The 21112-nt window shown below is 36.2% G+C and overlaps 2 pseudogenes; both read left to right on the top strand.

Annotated features, from left to right (window-relative positions):
- Positions 1–8642: 8642 nt before the first annotated feature.
- LOC114080244 (olfactory receptor 12D2-like) lies at positions 8643–9567 on the top strand (annotated as a pseudogene).
- A 10074-nt stretch (positions 9568–19641) lies between these two features.
- Positions 19642–20578, top strand: LOC114080250 (olfactory receptor 14J1-like; annotated as a pseudogene).
- Positions 20579–21112: the final 534 nt, after the last annotated feature.

The raw sequence follows: 21112 nt of genomic DNA on the forward strand, positions 1-21112 counted from the left end.
TTTGACTAAGCAAGTGCATTAGGCTATTGACACTTGTACTGACCATGACTCTGAAATTAAGAATCAAATGCAGTAAGAAAAGAAAATAGGAAGAACTACAAAACAAGAGAACTCCACAGAGGAATATCATAATACTACTCCCTCATCATTTCAAATGTGGAAAGGTACCTATTTATTCGTACAAGAATCCTTCTCTGCACAGGGGACACACTATCTCTCAGGATTTTTTTCTAGGGAGCCATGACTCATTAAAAGGCCAGCAGATTTTCAGAAAGCAAAGAAGAGGTTTTGTAATACAAAGAGTTTATTATAAATTCTCATCATAAAATATCACTTTGAATATTTTTCTGTCATGTATAATCACTAAGCTATAAACATAAAAAGGTTTCATATCTGTTCAGTGATTCTGAACACTCCATCAGGAAAGAGAAAGAAATAGGAGAAGGCTGAAAAGTTGCCCATATTTTCTATCTGATATTTCTTTTTTTTATTAGTTGTTCAAAGCATTACAAAGTTCTTGACATATCATATTTCATACATTTGATTCAAGCGGATTATGAACTCCCATTTTTATCCTATATACATAATGCAGGTTCACATCGGTTACACATCCACTTTTATACCTACTGCCATACTAGTGTATGTTGTATTCTGCTGCCTTTCCTAACCTCTACTATCCCCCTCCCCTCCCTTTCCCTCCCCTCCCATCCTCTCCCTTCCCGTATTCTCTCCCTACCCCATCTACTGTAATTCATTTATCTCTCTTGTATATTTTCCCCTTTCCCCTCACTTACTCTTATATGAAATTTTGTGTAACAATGTGGGTCTCCTTCCTTTACCATGCAATTTCCCTTTTCTCTCTCTTTCCCTCCCCCTTCTCATACCTGTTTAGTGGTGATCATCTCATGCTCTTCCTTTCTATTCTGTTCTTAGTTGTTCTCCTTATATCAAACAAGACATTTAGCATTTATTTTTTAGGGATTGGCTAGCTTCACTTAGCATAATCTGCTCTAGTGCCATCCATTTCCCTGCAAATTCCATGATTTTGTCACTTTTTAGTGCAGAGTAATACTCCATTGTGTATAAATGCCACATTTTTTTTTTTATCCATTCATCTATTGAAGGGCATCTAGGTTTGTTCCACAGTCTAGCTATTGTGAATTTTGCTGCTATGAACATTGTTGTAGCTGTGTCCCTATAGCACGCTCTTTTAAGGTCTTTAGGGAATAGTCCAAGAAGGGGAATAGCTGGGTCAAATGGTGGTTCCATTCCCAGCTTTCCAAGGAATCTCCATACTGCTTTCCAAACTGGCCGCACCAATTTGCAGTCCCACCAGCAATGTACAAGTGTACCCTTTTCCCCACATCCTTGCCAGCACTTGTTGTTTGACTTCATAATGGCTGCCAATCTCACTGGAGTGAGATGGTATCTTAGGGTGGTTTTGATTTGCATTTCTCTGACTGCTAGAGATGGTGAGCATTTTTTCTTGTACTTGTTGATTGATTGTATGTCCTCCTCTGAGAAGTGTCTGTTCAGGTCCTTGGCCCATTTGTTGATTGGGTTATTTGTTATCTTATTGTTTAATTTTTTGAGTTCTTTGTATACTCTGGATATTAGGGCTCTATCTGAAGTGTGAGGAGTAAAAAATTGTTCCCATGATGTAGGCTCCCAATTTACCTCTCTTATTGTTTCTCTTGCTGAGAAAAAACTTTTTAGTTTAAGTAAGTCCCATTTGTTGATTCTTGTTATTAACTCTTGTGCTATGGGTGTCCTATTAAGGAATTTGGAGCCCAACCCCACAGTCTGTATTTCGGAGCCAAATTTTTCTTCTATCAGACGGTGTGTCTCTGATTTGATATCAAGCTCCTTGATCCATTTTGAGTTGATTTTTGTGCATGGCGAGAGAAAGGGGTTCAGCTTCATTTTGTTGCATATGGATTTCCAGTTTTCCCAGCACCATTTGTTGAAGATGCTACCCTTCCTCCATTGCATGCTTTTAGTCCCTTTATCAAATATAAGATAGTTGTAACTTTGTGGATTAGTGTCTGTGTCCTCTATTCTATACCATTGGTCCACCTGCCTGTTTTGGTACCAGTACCATGCTGTTTTTGTTACTATTGCTCTGTAGTATAATTTGAAATCTGGTATCGCTATACCGCCTGATTCATACTTCCTGCTTAGAGTTGCTTTTGGTATTCTGGGTCTTTTATTTTTCCATATGAATTTCATGATTGCTTTCTCTATTTCTACAAGAAATCTCATTGGGATTTTGATTGGCATTGCATTGAACCTATAGAGAACTTTGGGTAATATCGCCATTTTGATGATGTTAGTTCTGCCTATCCATGAACAGGGTACATTATTCCATTTTCTAAGATCTTCTTTTATTTCTCTCTTTAGGGTTTTGTAGTTTTCACTGTATAAGTCTTTCATCTCTTTTGTTAGGTTGATTCCCAAGTATTTTATTTTTTGAGGATATTGTGAATGGGGTGTTTTTCCTCATTTCCATTTCAGAAGTTTTGTTGCTGATATACAGGAATGCCTTTGATTTATGCGTGTTGATTTTATATCCTGCCACTTTGCTGAATTCATTTATTAGTTCTAGTAGTTTTTCTGTAGACCCTTTTGGGTCTTCTAGGTATAGAATCATGTCTTCCGCAAATAGTGATAATTTAAGTTCATCTTTTCCTATTTTTATGCCTTTAATTTCTTTCATCTGTCTAATTGCTCTGGCCAGTGTTTCGAGGACTATTTTGAATAGAAGTGGTGACAGAGGGCATCCCTGTCTTGTTCCAGATTTTAGAGGGAATGCCTTCAATTTTTCTCCATTGAGAATGATGCTAGCCTGAGGCTTAGCATAGATAGCTTTTACAATGGTGAGGTAAGTTCCTGTTATCCCTAGTTTTTCTAGTGTTTTGAACATAAAGGGATGTGGTACTTTGTCACATCTATTGAGATGATCATATGGTTCTTATCTTTGAGTCTATTGATGTGGTGAATAACATTTATTGATTTCCGTATATTGAACCATCCTTGCATCCCAGGGATGAATCCGACTTGATCATGGTGCACAATTTTTTTGATGTGTTATCCGATTCGCCAGAATTTTATTGAGGATTTTGCAATTTCATTGAGGATTTTTGCATCTAAGTTCATTAGAGATATTGGTCAGTAGTTTTCTTTCTTTGAGGTGCCTTTGTTTGGTTTCGGAATCAGGGTGATGTTGGCCTCATAGAATGAATTTGGAAGGGCTCCCTCTTTTTCTATTTCCTGAAATAACTTGAAAAGTATTGGTTTTAATTCTTCTTAAAGGTTTTGTAAAACTCCGCTGTATACCCATCTGGTCCTGGGCTTTTCTTGGTTTGTAGTCCTTTGATTGCTTCTTCTATTTCATCCATTGATATTGGTCTGTTCAAATTGTGTGTATCCTCCTGATTCACTCTAGGCAAATCATATGACTTAAGAAATTTATCGATGTCTTCACTATCTTCTGTTTTATTGGAATATAGGGTTTCAAAATAATTTCTAATTGTCTTCTGTATTTCTGTAGCATCTGTTGTGATATTTCCTTTTTCATCTCATATGTTAGTAATTTGAGTTCTCTCTCTTCTTCTCTTTGTTAGCATGGCTAAGGGTCTGTCAATCTTATTTATTTTTTCTATGAACCAATTTTTAGTTTTGTCAATTTTTTCAATAGTTTCTTTTGTTTCAATTTCATTGATTTCCACTCTGATTTTATTTATTTCTTGCCTTCTGCTATATTTGCTGTTGTTTTGTTCTTCCTTTTCTAGGGCTTTGAGATGAAGTGTGAGCTCATTTATTTGTTTTTTTTTTTTTTTTTTTTTCTTTTTTTTAGGAATGACCTCCAGGCAATGAATTTCCCTCTTAAAACTGCTTTCATTGTTTCCCATAGATTCCGATATGTTGGGTCTGTATTTTCATTTGTCTCTAAGAATTTTTTTTATTTCCTCCTTTATGTCTTCTGTATCCCATTGATCATTCAGTAACATATCGTTCATTTTCCATGAGATGTATGATTTTTCCTTCCTTCTTTTATCCTTGATTTCCAGTTTCATTCCATTATGATCAGATGAAATGCATGGTATTATCTCCACCCCTTTATATTTACTGGGGGTTTCCCTATGGCATAATATATGGTTTATTTTTGAGAAGGATCCATGTGCTACTGAGAAAAAAGTATATCTACTTGATGATGGTTGATATATTCTCTATATGTCAGTTAAGTCTAGGTTATTGATTGTGATATTGAGTTCTATAGTTTCTTTATTCAACTTTTGTTTGGAGGATCTGTCCAATGGTGAGAGTGGAGTGTTGAAATCACCCATAATTATTGTGTTTTGGTCTATTTGATTCTTGAACTTGAGGAGAGTTTGTTTTATGAATGTCGCAGCACCATTATTTGGTGCATAAATATTGATAATTGTTATGTCTGATTGGTGAATGGTTCCTTTTAACAGTATATAATGTCCTTCCTTATCCCTGTTGAATAACTTAATCTTGAAATCAATTTTATTCGATATTAGGATGGCCACCCCTGCTTGCTTACGAGGACCGTGTGTGTGGTATGTTTTTTTCCCAACCTTTCACCTTCAGCCTGTGTATGTCTTTTCAAATCAAATGTGTCTCCTGGAGGCAGCATATTGTTGGATTTGTTTTTTATTAATCCATGTTACCAGCCTATGTCGCTTTATTGGTTAGTTTAAGCCATTTATGTTTAGAGTTACTATTGATATATGATTTGTACTTCCAGCCATGTTTGATTATTTATCTTTTTTTTTTTTTTTTTTTTTTTTTTTTTTTTTAATTTGGTTTGTTTCTCCATGATTAGCTTTCCCCCTGCTCTCTGGCTTACTGAGGTACTTCTCACTGTTGGTTTTGGTTATTTATTTATTTTTTTTTTTCATTTCTTACTCGTGTAGTGTTTTGCTCATGATGCTTTGCAATGCTGGTTTTCTGGCTGCAAATTCTTTTAACTTTTGTTTATCATGAAAGATTTTTACTTCGTTTTCGTACCTGAAGCTTAATTTTGCTAGGTACAAAATTCTTGGTTGGCATTCATTGTCTTTCAGAGTTTGAAATATGTTCTTCCAGGATCTTCTTGCTTTCAGCGTCTGTGATGAAAAATCCGTTGTTAACCTTATTGGTTTACCCCTGAATGTAATCTGCCTCCTTTCTCTTGAAGCTTTTAATATTTTCTCTTTGTTCTGTATATTCGATATCTTCATAACAATGTGCCTTGGCTTTGGTCTACTGTGATTTTGTATGCTCGGTGTCCTGTATGCATCTACAATTTGTACATCCATTTCCTTTTTTATGTCTGGAAAGTTTTCTATAATTATTTCATTCAACAGGTTGTCCATGCCCTTGGCTTGAACCTCTATGCCTTCCTCTATCCCGATGACTCTTAAGTTTGTTTTTTTTTATGTTATCCCTTATCTCTTGGATGTTTTTCTCATGATTGTTTACCAGCCTTCCTGAGTTGGCTAGACTCTTTTCAAGATGATATATTTTGTCTTCATTATCTGATGTTCTGGTTCTACTTGCTCCACTCTGTTGGTGATATGCTCAATTGAGTTTTAATTTGGGTTATAGTTTCCTTCATTTCTAAAATTATTGTTTGATTTATTTTATAATCTCTATCTCCTGATAAAGATGCTATTTGCTTCTTTTATTTGCTTGTGTATTTCATTTTCAATGAGTTCTTTCATTGTTTGAATTTGCTGTCTCATATCGTCTCTAAGATTCCATTCCATCTATCTAATTTATTCTTTGAGTTCTTTATTTGGCCATTTTTCTGATGCCTCTAGGTCCTCCTGTATATTTAGGCTGTCCTGCATTGTTTGTACTCCTTTTCTTCCTTGCTTTTTCATGCTGCTTATGTTACTTCTTGTTCTGTTTGGCTGCTGAGTTACTGTTTACTCCTATAAATTTATTTGATGCTGTTGTCGCTGGTATCAATGAAGTTATCTCCTCCACTGCTTTCTGATGATGTCAGTTCTCTGCCATGTTGGTATCCCATGTGAATGGCAGCATTTCGTTTTTTGCCCAGTGACCAAAGCAACGGGTTGGACCTGACCGGCCCTCTCAAGCCCTTTCTCAATCCTGTTGCCACTGCCTATGAAGGCTTGGTTGGTATTTATCTCCACAGTATTCAGAAGGACCCGGATTGAGAAGCAGTTTCTGTGGGTTCTTTAGACCTGAGCCAGAGCAGTTTGTCTGTGAGACACAGTTGAATGGGAGCCGGAATTCAGCCGCTCCGGGCTTGGTGTGTGTTCTGATAGAAGCAGGCTATTTGCCCCAGATCCACATTAGCTCACAATGCCTAGTGATCTTGAGTAAACGGCATTTAGACAATTTAGAACTCCCTATGCCCGAGCAGTGGGAGAGGTCAGAGACTTGATACCTCCGTGCCCACCGCCATGTTGGATCTCCCTATCTGATATTTCTATCTCATATTTTCTAATGAGTGATCTGTCTGCTTGTTGGCATTATAGCTAATTGTTCAGGAGTTAAAGCTGGTTTCATATCTTATGAAGGTTCCTCATCATATAGATTTTGAAAGCACTTTACTTCCCACATCTTTAATGATATAACTCATTATCAATTTAACATGCCTGTCTTTTTAGATATTCCTCAAGCCAAATCTGTAATCTCTAAATACTGAAATTGTAGGGAAAGGAACTATGTCATACAGAGGAGTGTGTGATCTAATATTCTTTAGAAGTTAGGAAAAAATAATTTGTTGTTTGTCTTCTTGGTTTTTTTTTTTATATTTTTCTGTCATCAAACAGATTTTTGATGCAATTTTATTGGGTCAGAGAAGCAAGATTTTTGTTTTGCAGATCACTTGTTTATTTGAAAGGGTGATAAAAGTTTTGAACTATACACCCTGTGAATGGCTATTAAGAAAGTTATTCTGAATTATTGGAAGACAACTCTTCCTGGAGGTATAATAGATGTTAATTTCCCAAAATCTTCTCCAAAATAAAGCCAAAATTCCCAGAGGTTCCCAGAAAGGAGTCCCTAGTTCATTCACTTTTTTACTCAGCTTCTTCTTTCCTCTGTGACTGTTCAAACCTCAAACAATTGTCATTTTTCAGAAAACACCTTAATGCCTGCATCTCTTTTCAGATTTCCCTATAGTTCATTTTCTTCTCTCACTTTCTCCCCCATCTACAGGTTCCCCAAATGTCCTTTCTCCTCCCTTCCTAATTAGCAAGTTAACTCACTGTACCTGTTAAAGGGGGAACCAAGAGCTACTTGGAATTTTGTCTGCTTTTCTCAGTGTGGCTAAATGAGATAACACCAGATACATTGCAAACATTATAGGATAAAAAATTCAAGAGTTTTCTCAGTGAACAATGTAGTCAAATACCAAATCTCATAATTAATAATTACAATTCCTCAAAAGTCTCAGCATTCACAAAGTAAATGCTATTTCAATTCTGCAAAAGAAATGAAAATTAATGCATTTCTTTAATAGAAGACAAGAATTTTATTTAATGGAAAGAAAGAACAGACAGAAAACACTTTTGCAATTGAGGAGACCTGGAAATTTGTGACAACTTTGCAGAGAGCTGATACAAAGCAGACAGACTTCTGGTGTCATGAAAAACAATATAACTGCTGGTGATGCATTAAAGGAACCAAAAGTCAAGGAGGTGATTTCCACCTGAGGTAGAATATTCTTTGATAGTCTATTCCTGAGGACTGAATTTATTTCAGGCAAAATAAAATGAGACTTAAAATGTGTCAAAAAGAAGACAGGATTTTAAAGGATTAAAGGAATAGATACTTAAGGAGATAGCATTAAGTAATGTAAGGGGGAAACTTTAACTCATAGGAGGAAGAAAGTTGATCCAGGGATTTGGGCATCTTAAAAAAGAGTCTCAGGGCAACTAGACAAGAGAAAAACATTTTTCATAAAAAAAGTGATTTCAGATCCTACTTGAGAAAATACAAGGCTCAAATTATAAAAGAAACTAAGCCCATAATTGGATGTAGCAGTGATAAAATTTCAAATATACCTATATTAAAAATGATTAGTGTGATTTCATTTCCTACTCAAATAGGGCTCTGTGACTTTTCCAAGAATGTCAATTAGAAAGAGATGAGAGAACAGCCCTAGCCCCTTTTACTGCAGAAAAATTATTGCCCCTGTTTTAAGGATTCTTCATTTATTTAAGAACTTTATGATGCAATAATTCCATCCCTGGCTATTTTTCTTAAGTAAAATTCTTCAGGTTGCTTCTCACTCAGTAAGGTGGTAGAAGAAGGTGGTGGAAGAAATTACCACCTCATGCAGCTGACTTAGGAGATGAAAAGGAAGTTGTTTTGGAATGTAGATGTTCATAGCTAGAAAAGATGGTAGACTGAAAACCTGCTCTAAATCCCTAAGAGAAAGAAAAATATTAATGACAAATCCAATTTTAAAAATGACTGATCCACAACACATGTAGCCTAAACATTTAAATACTACACAAGATCTGAGGCAGGGTTTCATGCAAAACTACCACAATCTCCCTCAAATTTTTTTGTCTTAGCAAGAAAATCATCAGTTAGAAATACTGATCCTCATTAGGAATAATGTTTCAAAATTACTTCTTCTTTTCTTTTAAGTGATGTTGAATCAGACTTCAGTCATTGAATTTCTCCTCCTGGGATTAACAGACATACAAGACCAACAGCCTTTTCTTTTGCTGTTTTCCTCACAATCTACCTTGTGAATGTGGCTGGGAATGGAGCTATCCTGATGATTGTCATCTCTGATCCTAGACTCCACTCACCTATGCATTTCTTCCTGGGAAATCTGTCATGTCTAGATATCTACTACTCCACAGTGACACTGCCAAAGATGCAGGAGAACTTCCTCTCTACACACAAAGCAATATTTTTCATGGGATGCATAAGCCAACTTCATTTCTTCCACTTCCTGGGTAGCACAGAGGCCATGTTGCTGGCAGTGATGGCATTTGACCACTTTATAGCTATCTGTGAACCACTTCATTACACTGTCATCATGAATCCCCAGCTCTGCACCCAGATGGCTATCGCCATTTGGGCCACTGGATTTTTCTATGCCCTGCTGCACTCCATAATGACATCTCACTTGTACTTCTGTGGTCCCAACCACATCCATCACTTCTTCTGTGATATTAAGCCATTGCTGGAGTTGGCCTGTGGGAACACTGAGCTCAACCAGAGGCTGCTCAATACTGTCACGGGGACCATCGCTGCAGGCCCCTTCTTTCTGACCTTCTCTCCTATGTCTACATTATCACCTACCTCTTCCTCAAGACCCAGTCCTGCAGCACACTTCACAAAGCACTGTCCACCTGTGCCTCCCACTTCATGGTGGTTATTATTTTCTTTGCTCCTGTTATCTTCACCTACATTCGCCCTACTTCAGGGAACTCCAGGGACCAGGATTGCATCATTGCCATCATGTACAGTGTGGTCACTCCTGTTCTTAATCCACTGATCTATACTTTGAGGAACAAGGAAGTGAAGGATGCCTTGTTTAGGGTGATCAGAAAGAGAGTCTGACCTGAAGGGATCTAGAGAACTCTTCTGAGGCATAAATTTCCAGACAATGAGAAAGTGGAGATATATAAGTATACTCTTCTCAAATTGTTTAGAATATGTACAACAGAGGAAATTGGATAACAGAAAAATTCTAAATGGAATAATGTGCTCTAGTTGTGTTAAACTATATATTCCTGGGTAACAGAAGGTAAACATTTATATATGGAACACTAACCATGAAACCCTAACTTTGAATTTGTTTTTAAGAATATCATATGATAATGTGATAGTAGGAGTAAATGTGACTCCATTTTGTTTTATGACTTCATCCTGTAAAACAACCATGCCAAGTAGAAGAGTCATGACTGGGGCAAGATGTTCTTTTCCTTTTGATATAGAAACCTTTAAGAACATGGAACTACCTAATGGGGCATTTTTTCTGTAACTAGGGTAATGGGGCTCTGTTTCTGTAACTGGGGTGACTGGGATAACTGTGATTGGTTAGGCTTTCCTCTGCTTGACTGCACTGTCCCACTTCTGTAACCTGGCTTGCTTGCGTTGGCTAGACCCCCCCAAACATCCCTTTTGCGGTTTTCAGGCTTATAAGGAGTGCCCCTGCAATTGTCTGGGGCTGATCAGGGGAACAGCTTTATGTTCTGGTCAGCCACCACTGGTGTGCTTCAATAAAGACTTGATTCTATTATACGTGAGTGGTCTGGAAGTCAATTTATGAAACCCTGGGACGAAGCTTTAACTATAACAATAATATTTATTTACAATATATTATAATGTGTTCTTATACATAACCAGGTATAGAAATGTGTGTATACTACCTACATTTGGTATATATGAATAATATTTTGGTCTGTTTATCTGTGTGATCCTTCTAGGCTAACACATTTTAGACTTATCAATAAAATTATTAAAATTTTATGTTTTTAAAAGTTTAATTTAATGTTATGTTTATGCCATTGGAAACAAATATCAGTTCATATGCGAGTTATGAAAATTTTTAACAGGTTTGTCCTGATTATTTTTTGTTTTTGTCCTTTTAATAGATAATGATTCAAAATTCAAAATGTATAAAAAGTTAATGTGCATGGCCCTGTCATCTCTGCTTTCAGCTGCATCCATTAATTCAGAGAAGACCAGACAAGAGGTGATGGGGGATAAAGAAAAGACAAACAGAGGAAAAGCACATAGAGAAAAAGCTGGGCAGTCAAACTCCACTAGCGTTTGACTGACTCAGAGCTAGCTCAGCACATTTATTATACAGGTTTCATCAAAAGGTTATTTTTGAGAAAGTTTCAGCAAAGCAGGCAATCTGAAGAACACAGGACTGGTGAGACATGAGGGTTATCTGGGTATGTTCAGAATTCTCTATTCCCAGGAGCTGGTGCCTAAGCTCAAAGTCCAGAGTTACATAAATCTGTGCCTTTGCACAGTTTACATGGTCAGGCATCACCATAGCAACTGAGCCATCTTGATCTGCACCTGTACACAGCAAGTTCCTAGTGCTAACACAGCCATGAGTCAGTAAGACCATGATTCAAGTCACTGCTCTGCACAATAAGAAGCCCCTCCCTGCCCCCACCCCCACACAGGTAACCCTCATGGGCAACCAACATTAGTGTCTGCTTGTCTGTCCTTGCAGAGAGCCTTTATGCATACACCAACAAATACAAATATTTACTTATAGAAAGAATGGAACAAAAATATATTGTTATGTGAATAAATCAGTGTACCAAATTAGGTGTATCTTAGAGATCTTTCCCTATCAGTACATTAAATTTACCTTTTCTGTTTTAACCTGCCTACTACATGCTACTTCCAGATGTGTCATACTTATTAGGTTGGTCCCCTCACATTACATATCTATACTAATTCAAGTCTTGCTCCAACACATAAAAACTTTACATGGCATGTGTATAAAATCTATTTGTAGGATATATATAAAAGTCTATTTCATATATGGAAGTCTTTTTAGGATAAATTCTTGGGCATGGAAATATTAGGTAAAGAGATACAGGTGTTATAATTCTGATTGCATTAATATTGTACCCTCCACAGAGGTTATAACAACTTGCATTCCCACCTGCAATAAAAAGACTTTATATTTCACTCTGCACTGAATATAAATAGTGTCAATGGCTTACCTTCTACATGCTTCTTGATAAAATATTCTACTTTTGCAGCTGGTGATGTAACAAATAGTGTTCTAAAGATTCTTCTGAACCATAGAAATCTGCAGAATTTTATTATTGCTATGGGGATTTTCAGGCTATTTGAAACCAAGAAAGAGAGTAACTGAGAGAAAGGAGAAGCTGAGTTTAAGATAATTCTTAGTGACATATACACAATACAAAATGTTTCTCCCCACTGCGATGTAAACCCTTAAAACATTCCACTTCCACACAAAGTGTATTCATGTGAAAAATTAGCCAATTATGTTCTTTATTATTTTAATGCACAAATACTGCACAAGTGTTAGATTTACCAATGCCCTGTCCAAGAGATTTCTAGTAAATAAAGAGAGGACACTCAAAGGTACCATGTGGCAGAAAAAGAAGAATCTCACATAAAGGACATGCTGAAGAGAGAATGAGCTAGAGAAACACAACTGAAATGTTCCATCTCCTTCATAATAAACAAAATTAAATTAAAGAAAGGAGGAAAAAATTTTTAACTAAATGAATTGATGATTTTATATTCACATTTCACAATTCAAATGAAAATTACTTTTTTGATCCAATAAGGAAATTAAGTAAAGCAAATCATATTGTAGTAACTGATTAACATAAGTAAAATGATCAGTGGTTTACCTAAAGAGTTCTGGCACCTGTTATCTTCAGATATATTTAAGAAGTAAAATGGCCAAACTGTCAATAGTTACCATGAAATATTTAAAACAGAACCAAGTCAAAAAGAATCTCAAGAATCTGTTTTTAATCTCATTGGTGTGTTATTTTCACTTCATCCCCTTGTTCATGGAAAAGAAAGATATTCAAAAGTATTCCCATTTATGGGCTGGGGATGTGGCTCAAGCGGTAGGTAGCGCGCTCACCTTGTATGGGTGCAGCCCGGTTCGATCCTCAGCACCGCATACAAACAAAGATGTTGTGTCCGCCAAAATATAAAATCTCTCTCTCTCTCTCTCTCTCTCTCTCTCTCTCTCTCTCTCTCTCTCTCATTCTCTCTCTCTCTCTTTTCTTCTCAGCTGCCATGACCTTAGTAGCTTTCTTCAACTACACCTTTTCCACATAATTCTGTCTCATCTGAGGTACAGAGCAATTGAGTCAACAGCCATTGCCTGAATCTCTGAAACTGTGGGCTCCAAATAACCCTTTTCTCTTCCAAGTTTTTCTAATCAGGTATTTTGGTCACAGAAATGAAAAAACTGACTACCACAGAGATTGATCCAATTATGTTATGTTCATGTATATATGTCGGGTTTCATTCATGACTAAAACACTCATGGGTCACTCCAGGGGAACTGGGCTAACTGGGCTGCTCGAAATAACCACACAAGAGACAGAAAAAACTTTTTATTTGGGGGTGCTGTGATGGCTCCTCTGACCTTAAGGGTCTGCAGAAAGAGAGAGAGAGAGAGAGAGAGAGAGAGAGAGAGAGAGAGCCTGCACATGCTGACCCCTTTTATTGAGGATAAGCTATTCAAATGAGGCAAGGGGTCAGGTTTCAGGGGGCTGAGTCTATCTTCATGATGTCCATTGTCAGCAGGTTGACTGACATCTAGGAAGGGCAAGGGCACAGTAAGATAAGGGGACACACAAAAGGTGTTTCCATGGAACATTCTATCCCAAACAGGGCAATGGGTTATATTACAAAGGAACAGGTAAGCATAGCTCCACCCATGGGGCTGTAGGAAGGCATGCCTGGCAGGAAGACACTGTCACTAGAACCCAAAAGGGCAGGGCAGTCTGGCAGCATCTGCCTAATGCTCCAATCACCCAGGGGAGTGACTAAGTCACGTGCAAGGTTGGTCTTACAAATATATATATATATATATATATATATATATATATATATATATATATATATATATATATATATATATATGGCATAATTAATCACAGTATTATGTACACTTATAATGTACAAACAAAAAAGAAAAGAGAAATATGGTTTATACATATAACAGAATATTGCTCAATCTTAAATTAGATTCAGCAGTGACAACATGGATAAACTTAAAGAACAATATGTTTAGTAAATAAGACAGGTACAAAAATACAAATATTGCATTAATTACACTATAGAGTGTCAAAAATGTCCAGCTCATAGACGCAGAGAATAAAATGATGGTTGCCAGGGGCTGGTGGAAGGAGGTGGTTTCTCCATGGGTATAAAGTTTCTGTTATGCAAGTAAAGATCAAGAGATCAGATCTACAACATATTCCCTATAATATACACATCAACATACATTAAGAGGAGAATAAATCTCATGTTAAATATTGTTAACAAATAAAGGCAAAAATCACAAGGAAATGGGGGATCGTGATAAATAATTTTAGTACCTTGGTAATGGTGATGGCATCCTGAATGTATAAATGTATAAATACATACATCAAGATGTATGTATTAAATATGGACAAATTTTTATATGCTAATTATATATCAGCATTACTTCAAATGATTTCTAGAAACATTTTTGCATCTAGTTGAAAACCTTTACAAGGTGCATACTTAAGATTCTTATGGACCTGTCTAGCCTGTATGGGATAGACCTGTCATTAAGATTTTTAGAATATATTCTAGATTTCCTCTTAATCATTCTGAGACTTCAACAAACAATAATATAGGCACATCCTTGAGATCTTTACATAGTATCCATACATTTGTAGCAGCATGCTGGAATTTGTTTTTTGCTATGTGGCCATTTCTCATTTTGAGAATTTCCTGCTATCTTAATGTATCCAAGACTGAAAATATGGTTTACTCTTTTGAATCTGGGCAGTCCTGAAACCTTTAATTTTCCCATGAATTCTGAGTGAAAATTGAATGACTTGGTTTTCAGTTCATCTCATTGGATTTCATAATGGTCAGCTAAAACAAGTCTATTAAACTTTCACTATTTTGAAGTTTAGTATTGTGTGTCAATTAACTGAGCCATTTTGATTGTGTTTGTGATGATGTTTCTGGCTGAGATTATCCTTTGAATTGGTGTACTGAGTAAATCATATTGTATTTCATAATGTGAAAGGCCTCATCTAATCAATTAGAGACCCGAATAGACAAAAAAAAGTGAGCGTATAAGTCAAAGTCTACAAAAATAGAGAACCAATGGAATAAACATAAATTGACATATATGAAAAGGAAATTTTTAGGGTAGTTGGTTCACAACATTATGAAGACTGAAAAATTTTGTCACCCAAAATTAGTCACCACAATGAGTAACAGAGAACTGTGGCTGACTGCTTGAGCTACTTGTCTTCTTTACTCAAACTGGAACTTACAGCATTGATTCTCCAGGTTTTCAGATCCTCAGAATTGGTCTAGAACTACACCATTGACTAATGGGTCTCCAGCCTGCCAACTGCAGATGTTGGGATTTTTTTAGCCTCCATAATTATGTGAGTCAGTTTTTATACCTGATGAGTGGTAGATACATGAAGCATCGATAAGTAAGTAGGTAGATAATATATAGAGAGGGAGAAATGATGATAGATTATAGATGACACAGAGAGATAAAGTAATATTAGCTCTGTTTCTCTGTAGTATCCTGACTGACAAAGTTATTTTCCTGATAATATCCTTATAAAGATCCATGAGTTAATTAAAACACTTTCTATCATCTACATTACCATAAACAAGAATGCATGTTTCTCCTGACTGCAAAGCTAAAAATTAGAGTTAAATTCCTGCATAAATTAAGTAGAAATGTGCTCAGGCTGTTAAAGGAGGATCAAGATTAACACAAAGTATCTGAAATTATTAGCTGGCACATACTGAGATATCACTATGGGATTGAATTTTGAGTATGTTTGATCTAGGGTCTGGAACATTAAATTGGATAAACAAAAATTCATTAACTTGGGGACATGAAATTTGGATTTAGGAAAAGATGAAAAACATATAACATGCAAGGGTCCAAGTATCTTTTACATTCAATGTACTGAAGGAAAAAAATGGCAAACAAGAATACTTTGCCTAACAAAGTTATTTTTCCAAAATGAGAGGGAATAAAAACCTTACCATGCAAAAAAAAAAAAAAAAAAAAAAAAAAAAAAAAAAAAAAAAAATGAAGGGACTTCATCACCATTAGCCCAGCCTACAAAAATTACTAAATGTAGTTCTTTAAGTTGAAACAAAATGTCATTAACTTATAGCATAAAAATTAGAAAAGCACAAAACTCAATAGCATAAGTTAGAACATTCCAAGGCTATAATGGTAAGGTATTCAAGAATTTTGTCCCTAATAAAGAGTGTGAAACTAAACTATTAACAAAGGAATACATTTTTTTAGTTGTAGTTGGACACAATACTTTATTTTATTTAGTTTTTTTTTTTTTTTATGTGATGCTGAGGATGGAACCCAGAGCCTCACACATGCTAGGTGAGCACTCTACTGCTGAGCCACAACCCCAGCCCAAGGAATACATATTTTTAAATGATGTAATTCTGATCTCAAAACATAAAATGGGAATATAAAAGTTTAGAATTGATGCTTGAAATACACTTGAAATACACTTTTATAATTATAAGATGTTCTGCATAAGCCTCATGGTAACCACAAGACCAATACCTACAGTTGATGCACAAAATGAAAAGAGAAAAAATTCAAAGCATTCCACTACAGAAAACTATCAGACCACACAAGTAAAGATAGCAAGAGATGAAAAAAGAAAAATTTGATCAGGTCGAGCTGTATACATATATTGAAATATCACACGGTACCATAATGTGTATAATTATTAGATTTTGATAAAAAATTAATAATAAAATAATAAGAACCACATCTACCCCTTCCAATATTAAGGTAAGAAATAGTAAAATGGAAGATTGGACTCAATATGAGGGAGAACTCCAAAATATGTTCACCTTTCAATTCCTAGAATCTGAAGTCCGAAAGTTATAGTAAAGTCTTAGAACTGAAGCATTCAAACAGAGAATGACAAACTACATAATTGGAAAAAAGTATCTAAAATTTTGATATGATGTTGATTGGCCATGATGATCTTACAATTTCTTCTCATGCTGTGATTCTTTGAGTATATGGTAATATCTAAATTGGAAGCATGTGAAGGCCAAACAACCTCTGCTTTGTAGTTGTGCCCCACATTGCCTTGAGTTCCCTATTTATGCATTTACTTTCCAATGAACAAACTGAACAAAGGAGTTAACCTCATGGTATAAACCACAATGCTTTATAAAGCATAAACCACAATGCTTTGGTCTAATGGGCACAAATAAAACGAAATTCCAATTAAGTAGGTGTGATTATTTATTCAAATTGACAAAAAAAAATACTCCATGGGAAAAGATCACAGAATTGCAAATTTCGGTCCCAAGACAGTTACAATGGGTCCCAAATACCCAGAGCATTCAGGGACCTTTCTTATAGGGTCAAAGATATATATAGCTTGGCCTCCAGTGGCCAGAAAAAGAATTGAAACACCTTATTTTTCTATCTACGCACCAAATATTACTGGAAGGGAATGAATTAGGAAGATCTGGACCTTTTGCCAAATGGTAGTTGATACATTGATAGATTTACCCCAGGTTTAGGGAAGAAATTCCTGGATGTGATAAGGTGAGTGTGCTTGGATTCTCAGAAAGATATTTTAATGAATAATGAGAAGCAAATGAATTACAGATTTTGAGTAGATGAGATAAAGAAAGACATTGGCATTTAGCTTAGAAAAACTGATTAAACACTTCTTTTTACTTGACCAGGCACTGCGTTTTTTGTAATTGCAACTACCAGAGAGGCTGAGGCAGGAGGATAACAAGTTCACAGCCAGCCTCAGCAACATAGTGAGAACCTGTCTCAAATTTTTAAAAAAAATCAAAAGGCTGCGGATGTAGCTCAGTGGTTGAGTGCCCCTGGTTCAACTCTCAGTCCCACACACATGCAAAAAAATTATCAAATCTAGATTTTTTTTAAATAATAATTATGAATCAGTCTGGCATGATGGCATACACTCATAATCCCAGCAGCTTGGGAGGCCGAGGCAGGAGGACCACAAATTCAGATCCACTCTCAGGAATTCAAAGAAACCCTAAGCAACCTAGTGAGGCTCTGTCTCAAAATAAAAATAAAAAGTAAAAAATTTTAAAATGGGCTGGGGATATGACTCAGAGATTAAGCACCCCAAGGTTTAATCTCTGGAACCAAAAAGAAAAAATTAGGAATCAAGAAAAGAACATTTTAAATCCTTCATATTCCAAAAATATATTTTCAGAGCATTGTTCCCATCTCACAATATCTCCTTTAAATGAATCAATTTTGTGTTAAATATTTAATTAAATAATCTGGTTAATGGGAATTTAAGGAAATTATTTTCATTAAGAATTATTACATGATTAACAAAAATTGATCAATCACTTAATGGTCAAGTTGAGGATTACTGAATTACTTATCTACATAATAATAATTTTGGTGGCATGGGTTGGAGATGTAGCTCAGTAAGAGTATTTCCCTAGCATGCAAAAGGCCCTGGGTTTGATCCTCAGCACTTCTCAAAAAAAGAAAAAAAAATAGATGGCATTACAATTATGATTAAACTGTTTTTAATGAGATAAATAATAGTGATAATAATAACTACTTTGGGTTTTAAAAGAATGATACAATATATAAACCATCAGTAGATACATAAAAATAAACACAGTGAAAACAATCTAAGAAAATATGGCACATAACAGTAGTAATTATTTCCAAGCAGTTTAAAGATTGATTATCTTGACCCTCCAGAGACACAGGGACGACTGAACTTCCTATGATAAATCCAGAGATACACCTGAAATAGATTCTGTGAAAACTTCATCAACATAACTACATGATTAAGATCATATCTGACTGCATTCTCAATAGCCCAGAGAATTGTGGGTTTTGGATCTTTGCTAATATGACTAGAATAAAAGTTGTACCTCATTGTTACTTTAAAATTATTTAATTAAAAATTAGGGTAGATAACTTTTCCTGAGAATATTGGTCATTTGATTTCTTTTTCTAAAATGCAGTAGAAAAATTTTGGCCTTTCATCACTTATAATTTTTTCAGATGATTTTATATATTTTATGATAAGGGCAATAACTGTATATCATAATTTTTACACAGATGCTATTAATAAATGATGTATGTTTAACATTATTTTTCCAAAGAATGCATGGAGAAAGAAAAAATGTTAAGAATTTGTTCTCTTATATTTGAAAAAAAATATGAAATTGCAATTAAAGAATCTGGTAGTACCAGTAGTGATATAAAAACAGATTATCAGGGCTGAGGTTGTGACTCAGTGGTGGAGGGCTCACCTGGCACATGTAAGGTACTGGGTTTGATCCTCAGCACCACATAAAAATAAATAAAGGCATTTGTGTCCATATACAACTAAAAAATATAAAAAAAAACAGATTATCACATATTGCATGCACAAATTAAAATATACCATACTTCATAAAAATGTAAAATTACTGTGTTTCAATGAAAAAAATAAGATATAAAATTAGGAAGATTATTGGGAAAAAAACAGACACTTCAAAAATGTCTCCAAAAATGTGTTTGTGCTGTGCTCATATAAAATGAATGAAACCTTTAGTGTGTATAATACTTGGGTGCTGTATGTTCCATTAGTTCAATCATGTATTTTTTCTTCCTTTTATTAGAAATAGTGACACTAAATTATATTATCTATTTTACTAATCCTTCTTATGGTTGAGTCAAAACATTTAAAATTACTCTATGCAATTCTTAGTATGTAAAGCTATTTCATGCTTAAAATGGTGGGCTGATGATCCAATCTTCATGCTTCCATTTTGCCAAATAAGTACATTAGATTCTTGAATAACAAACATTGTATTTTTAGGATTTTTCATTCTTCCTACAGTCAGTATCATTCTTAGAAATCAAGAAGGAAAATGGCTAATTTCACTAAAATGAGTGGATTTATTCTCATGGGTTTTTCTAGAAAGCCTGAAATAGAAATGCTATTTGCTGCTCTTTTTTCAGTCTTATACATAGTGGCTCTAGTTGGCAATATTGTCATTATTACCACCACTTCCATGGACCACAGTATCTCCTCACCTATGTATTTCTTCTTGAAACAGCTCTCCTTTCTGGATCTGTGCTACATTTCTGTGACAGTCCCAAAGTCCATTTGCAACTCTTTCATGCATAATGGCTATATTTCCCTCTGGGAATGCATACTGCAGTGTTTTGCATTCACTCTCTGTGGCTGTGCTGAGATGGCATTACTCACAGTGATGTCTTATGACCGCTATGCGGCCATTTGCCTTCCACTGAGCTATGAAGTCATCATGGATATCAGTACCTGTGCTCATGGACTGTTAGCCGTATGGGTCAGTGGAATCCTTGCTGGAGTTATGCACACAGCCGCTACATTTTCCATCCACTTCTGTGGTGCCAACATCATTCATCAATTCTTCTGTGATGTCCCCCAGCTTCTGAAACTCTCTTGTTATAATGAATATGTGGGTGAGCTTGGGGTTAGTGGCTTCTTGTCCTTGGTGGCATTTGTTTGCTTTATCTCTATTGGAGTCACCTACATGCATATATTCTCTACTTTGCTGAGGATACCATCTGCTGAGGGCAGAGACAGAGCCTTTTCTACCTGCCTGCCCCAACTATCTTGTCATATTATTCGTCTCTACTAGTGTTTTTGATTTTCTAAAGCCACATTCAGAGTCTCCAACTGTGTCAGACTTTTTACTCACTGTTTTTTATACTGTTCTGCCCCCAACACTCAATCCAATAATCTATAGCCTGAGAAATAAGGCTATGAAGATAGCTCTAAAAAATATTTTTGAAAGAAGAAAAGACTTCTTATTTTTCTGAATCACATCCATTAATTCATTTTGAAGGACAAATAAAAATTTATTAAGGAAAAAGTAACATGGATCCAACATGGCGGCTGGCAAGGAAGCAGCACTTTCAGTATCTCCACATTAACCGGATCAGAAACACCCATTAAAGCAGCTACATTCTACCTACTGAGGAACTTCTAGCAAAATTCCGCTGAAAGGAGACCTGCCAGGAAGTAGTAAGTTATATTAGAAGTGACAGTTGGCCCCAGACAAGTGAATCTTGGCCGGCCACGCGGGCGCAGAGGTCCAATCCCGCAGCCACCGCCCAACCGGCTCTGCAAGCGGCCCCCGGCGGCCCGGGGCAGCGAGAAGGGTCTCCACCTGGCCCGGCAGACGGCTTCCGCCATCCTGGCTCTCCTGGCAGCCCCGCTCGCTCTGTGATCGGCCACCCCACCCGCCCGGCTCTTAGCCACGAGGCCACTGCTTACCAGGTTCTACAAGCGGCCCCTGGCGGCCGGCGCGGCGAGAAGGGTCCCCGCCTGGCCTGGCAAACGGCCTGCGCCCT

Source organism: Marmota flaviventris, chromosome 6, assembly GCF_047511675.1.
Source record: "Marmota flaviventris isolate mMarFla1 chromosome 6, mMarFla1.hap1, whole genome shotgun sequence".
NCBI lineage: Eukaryota > Metazoa > Chordata > Mammalia > Rodentia > Sciuridae > Marmota > Marmota flaviventris.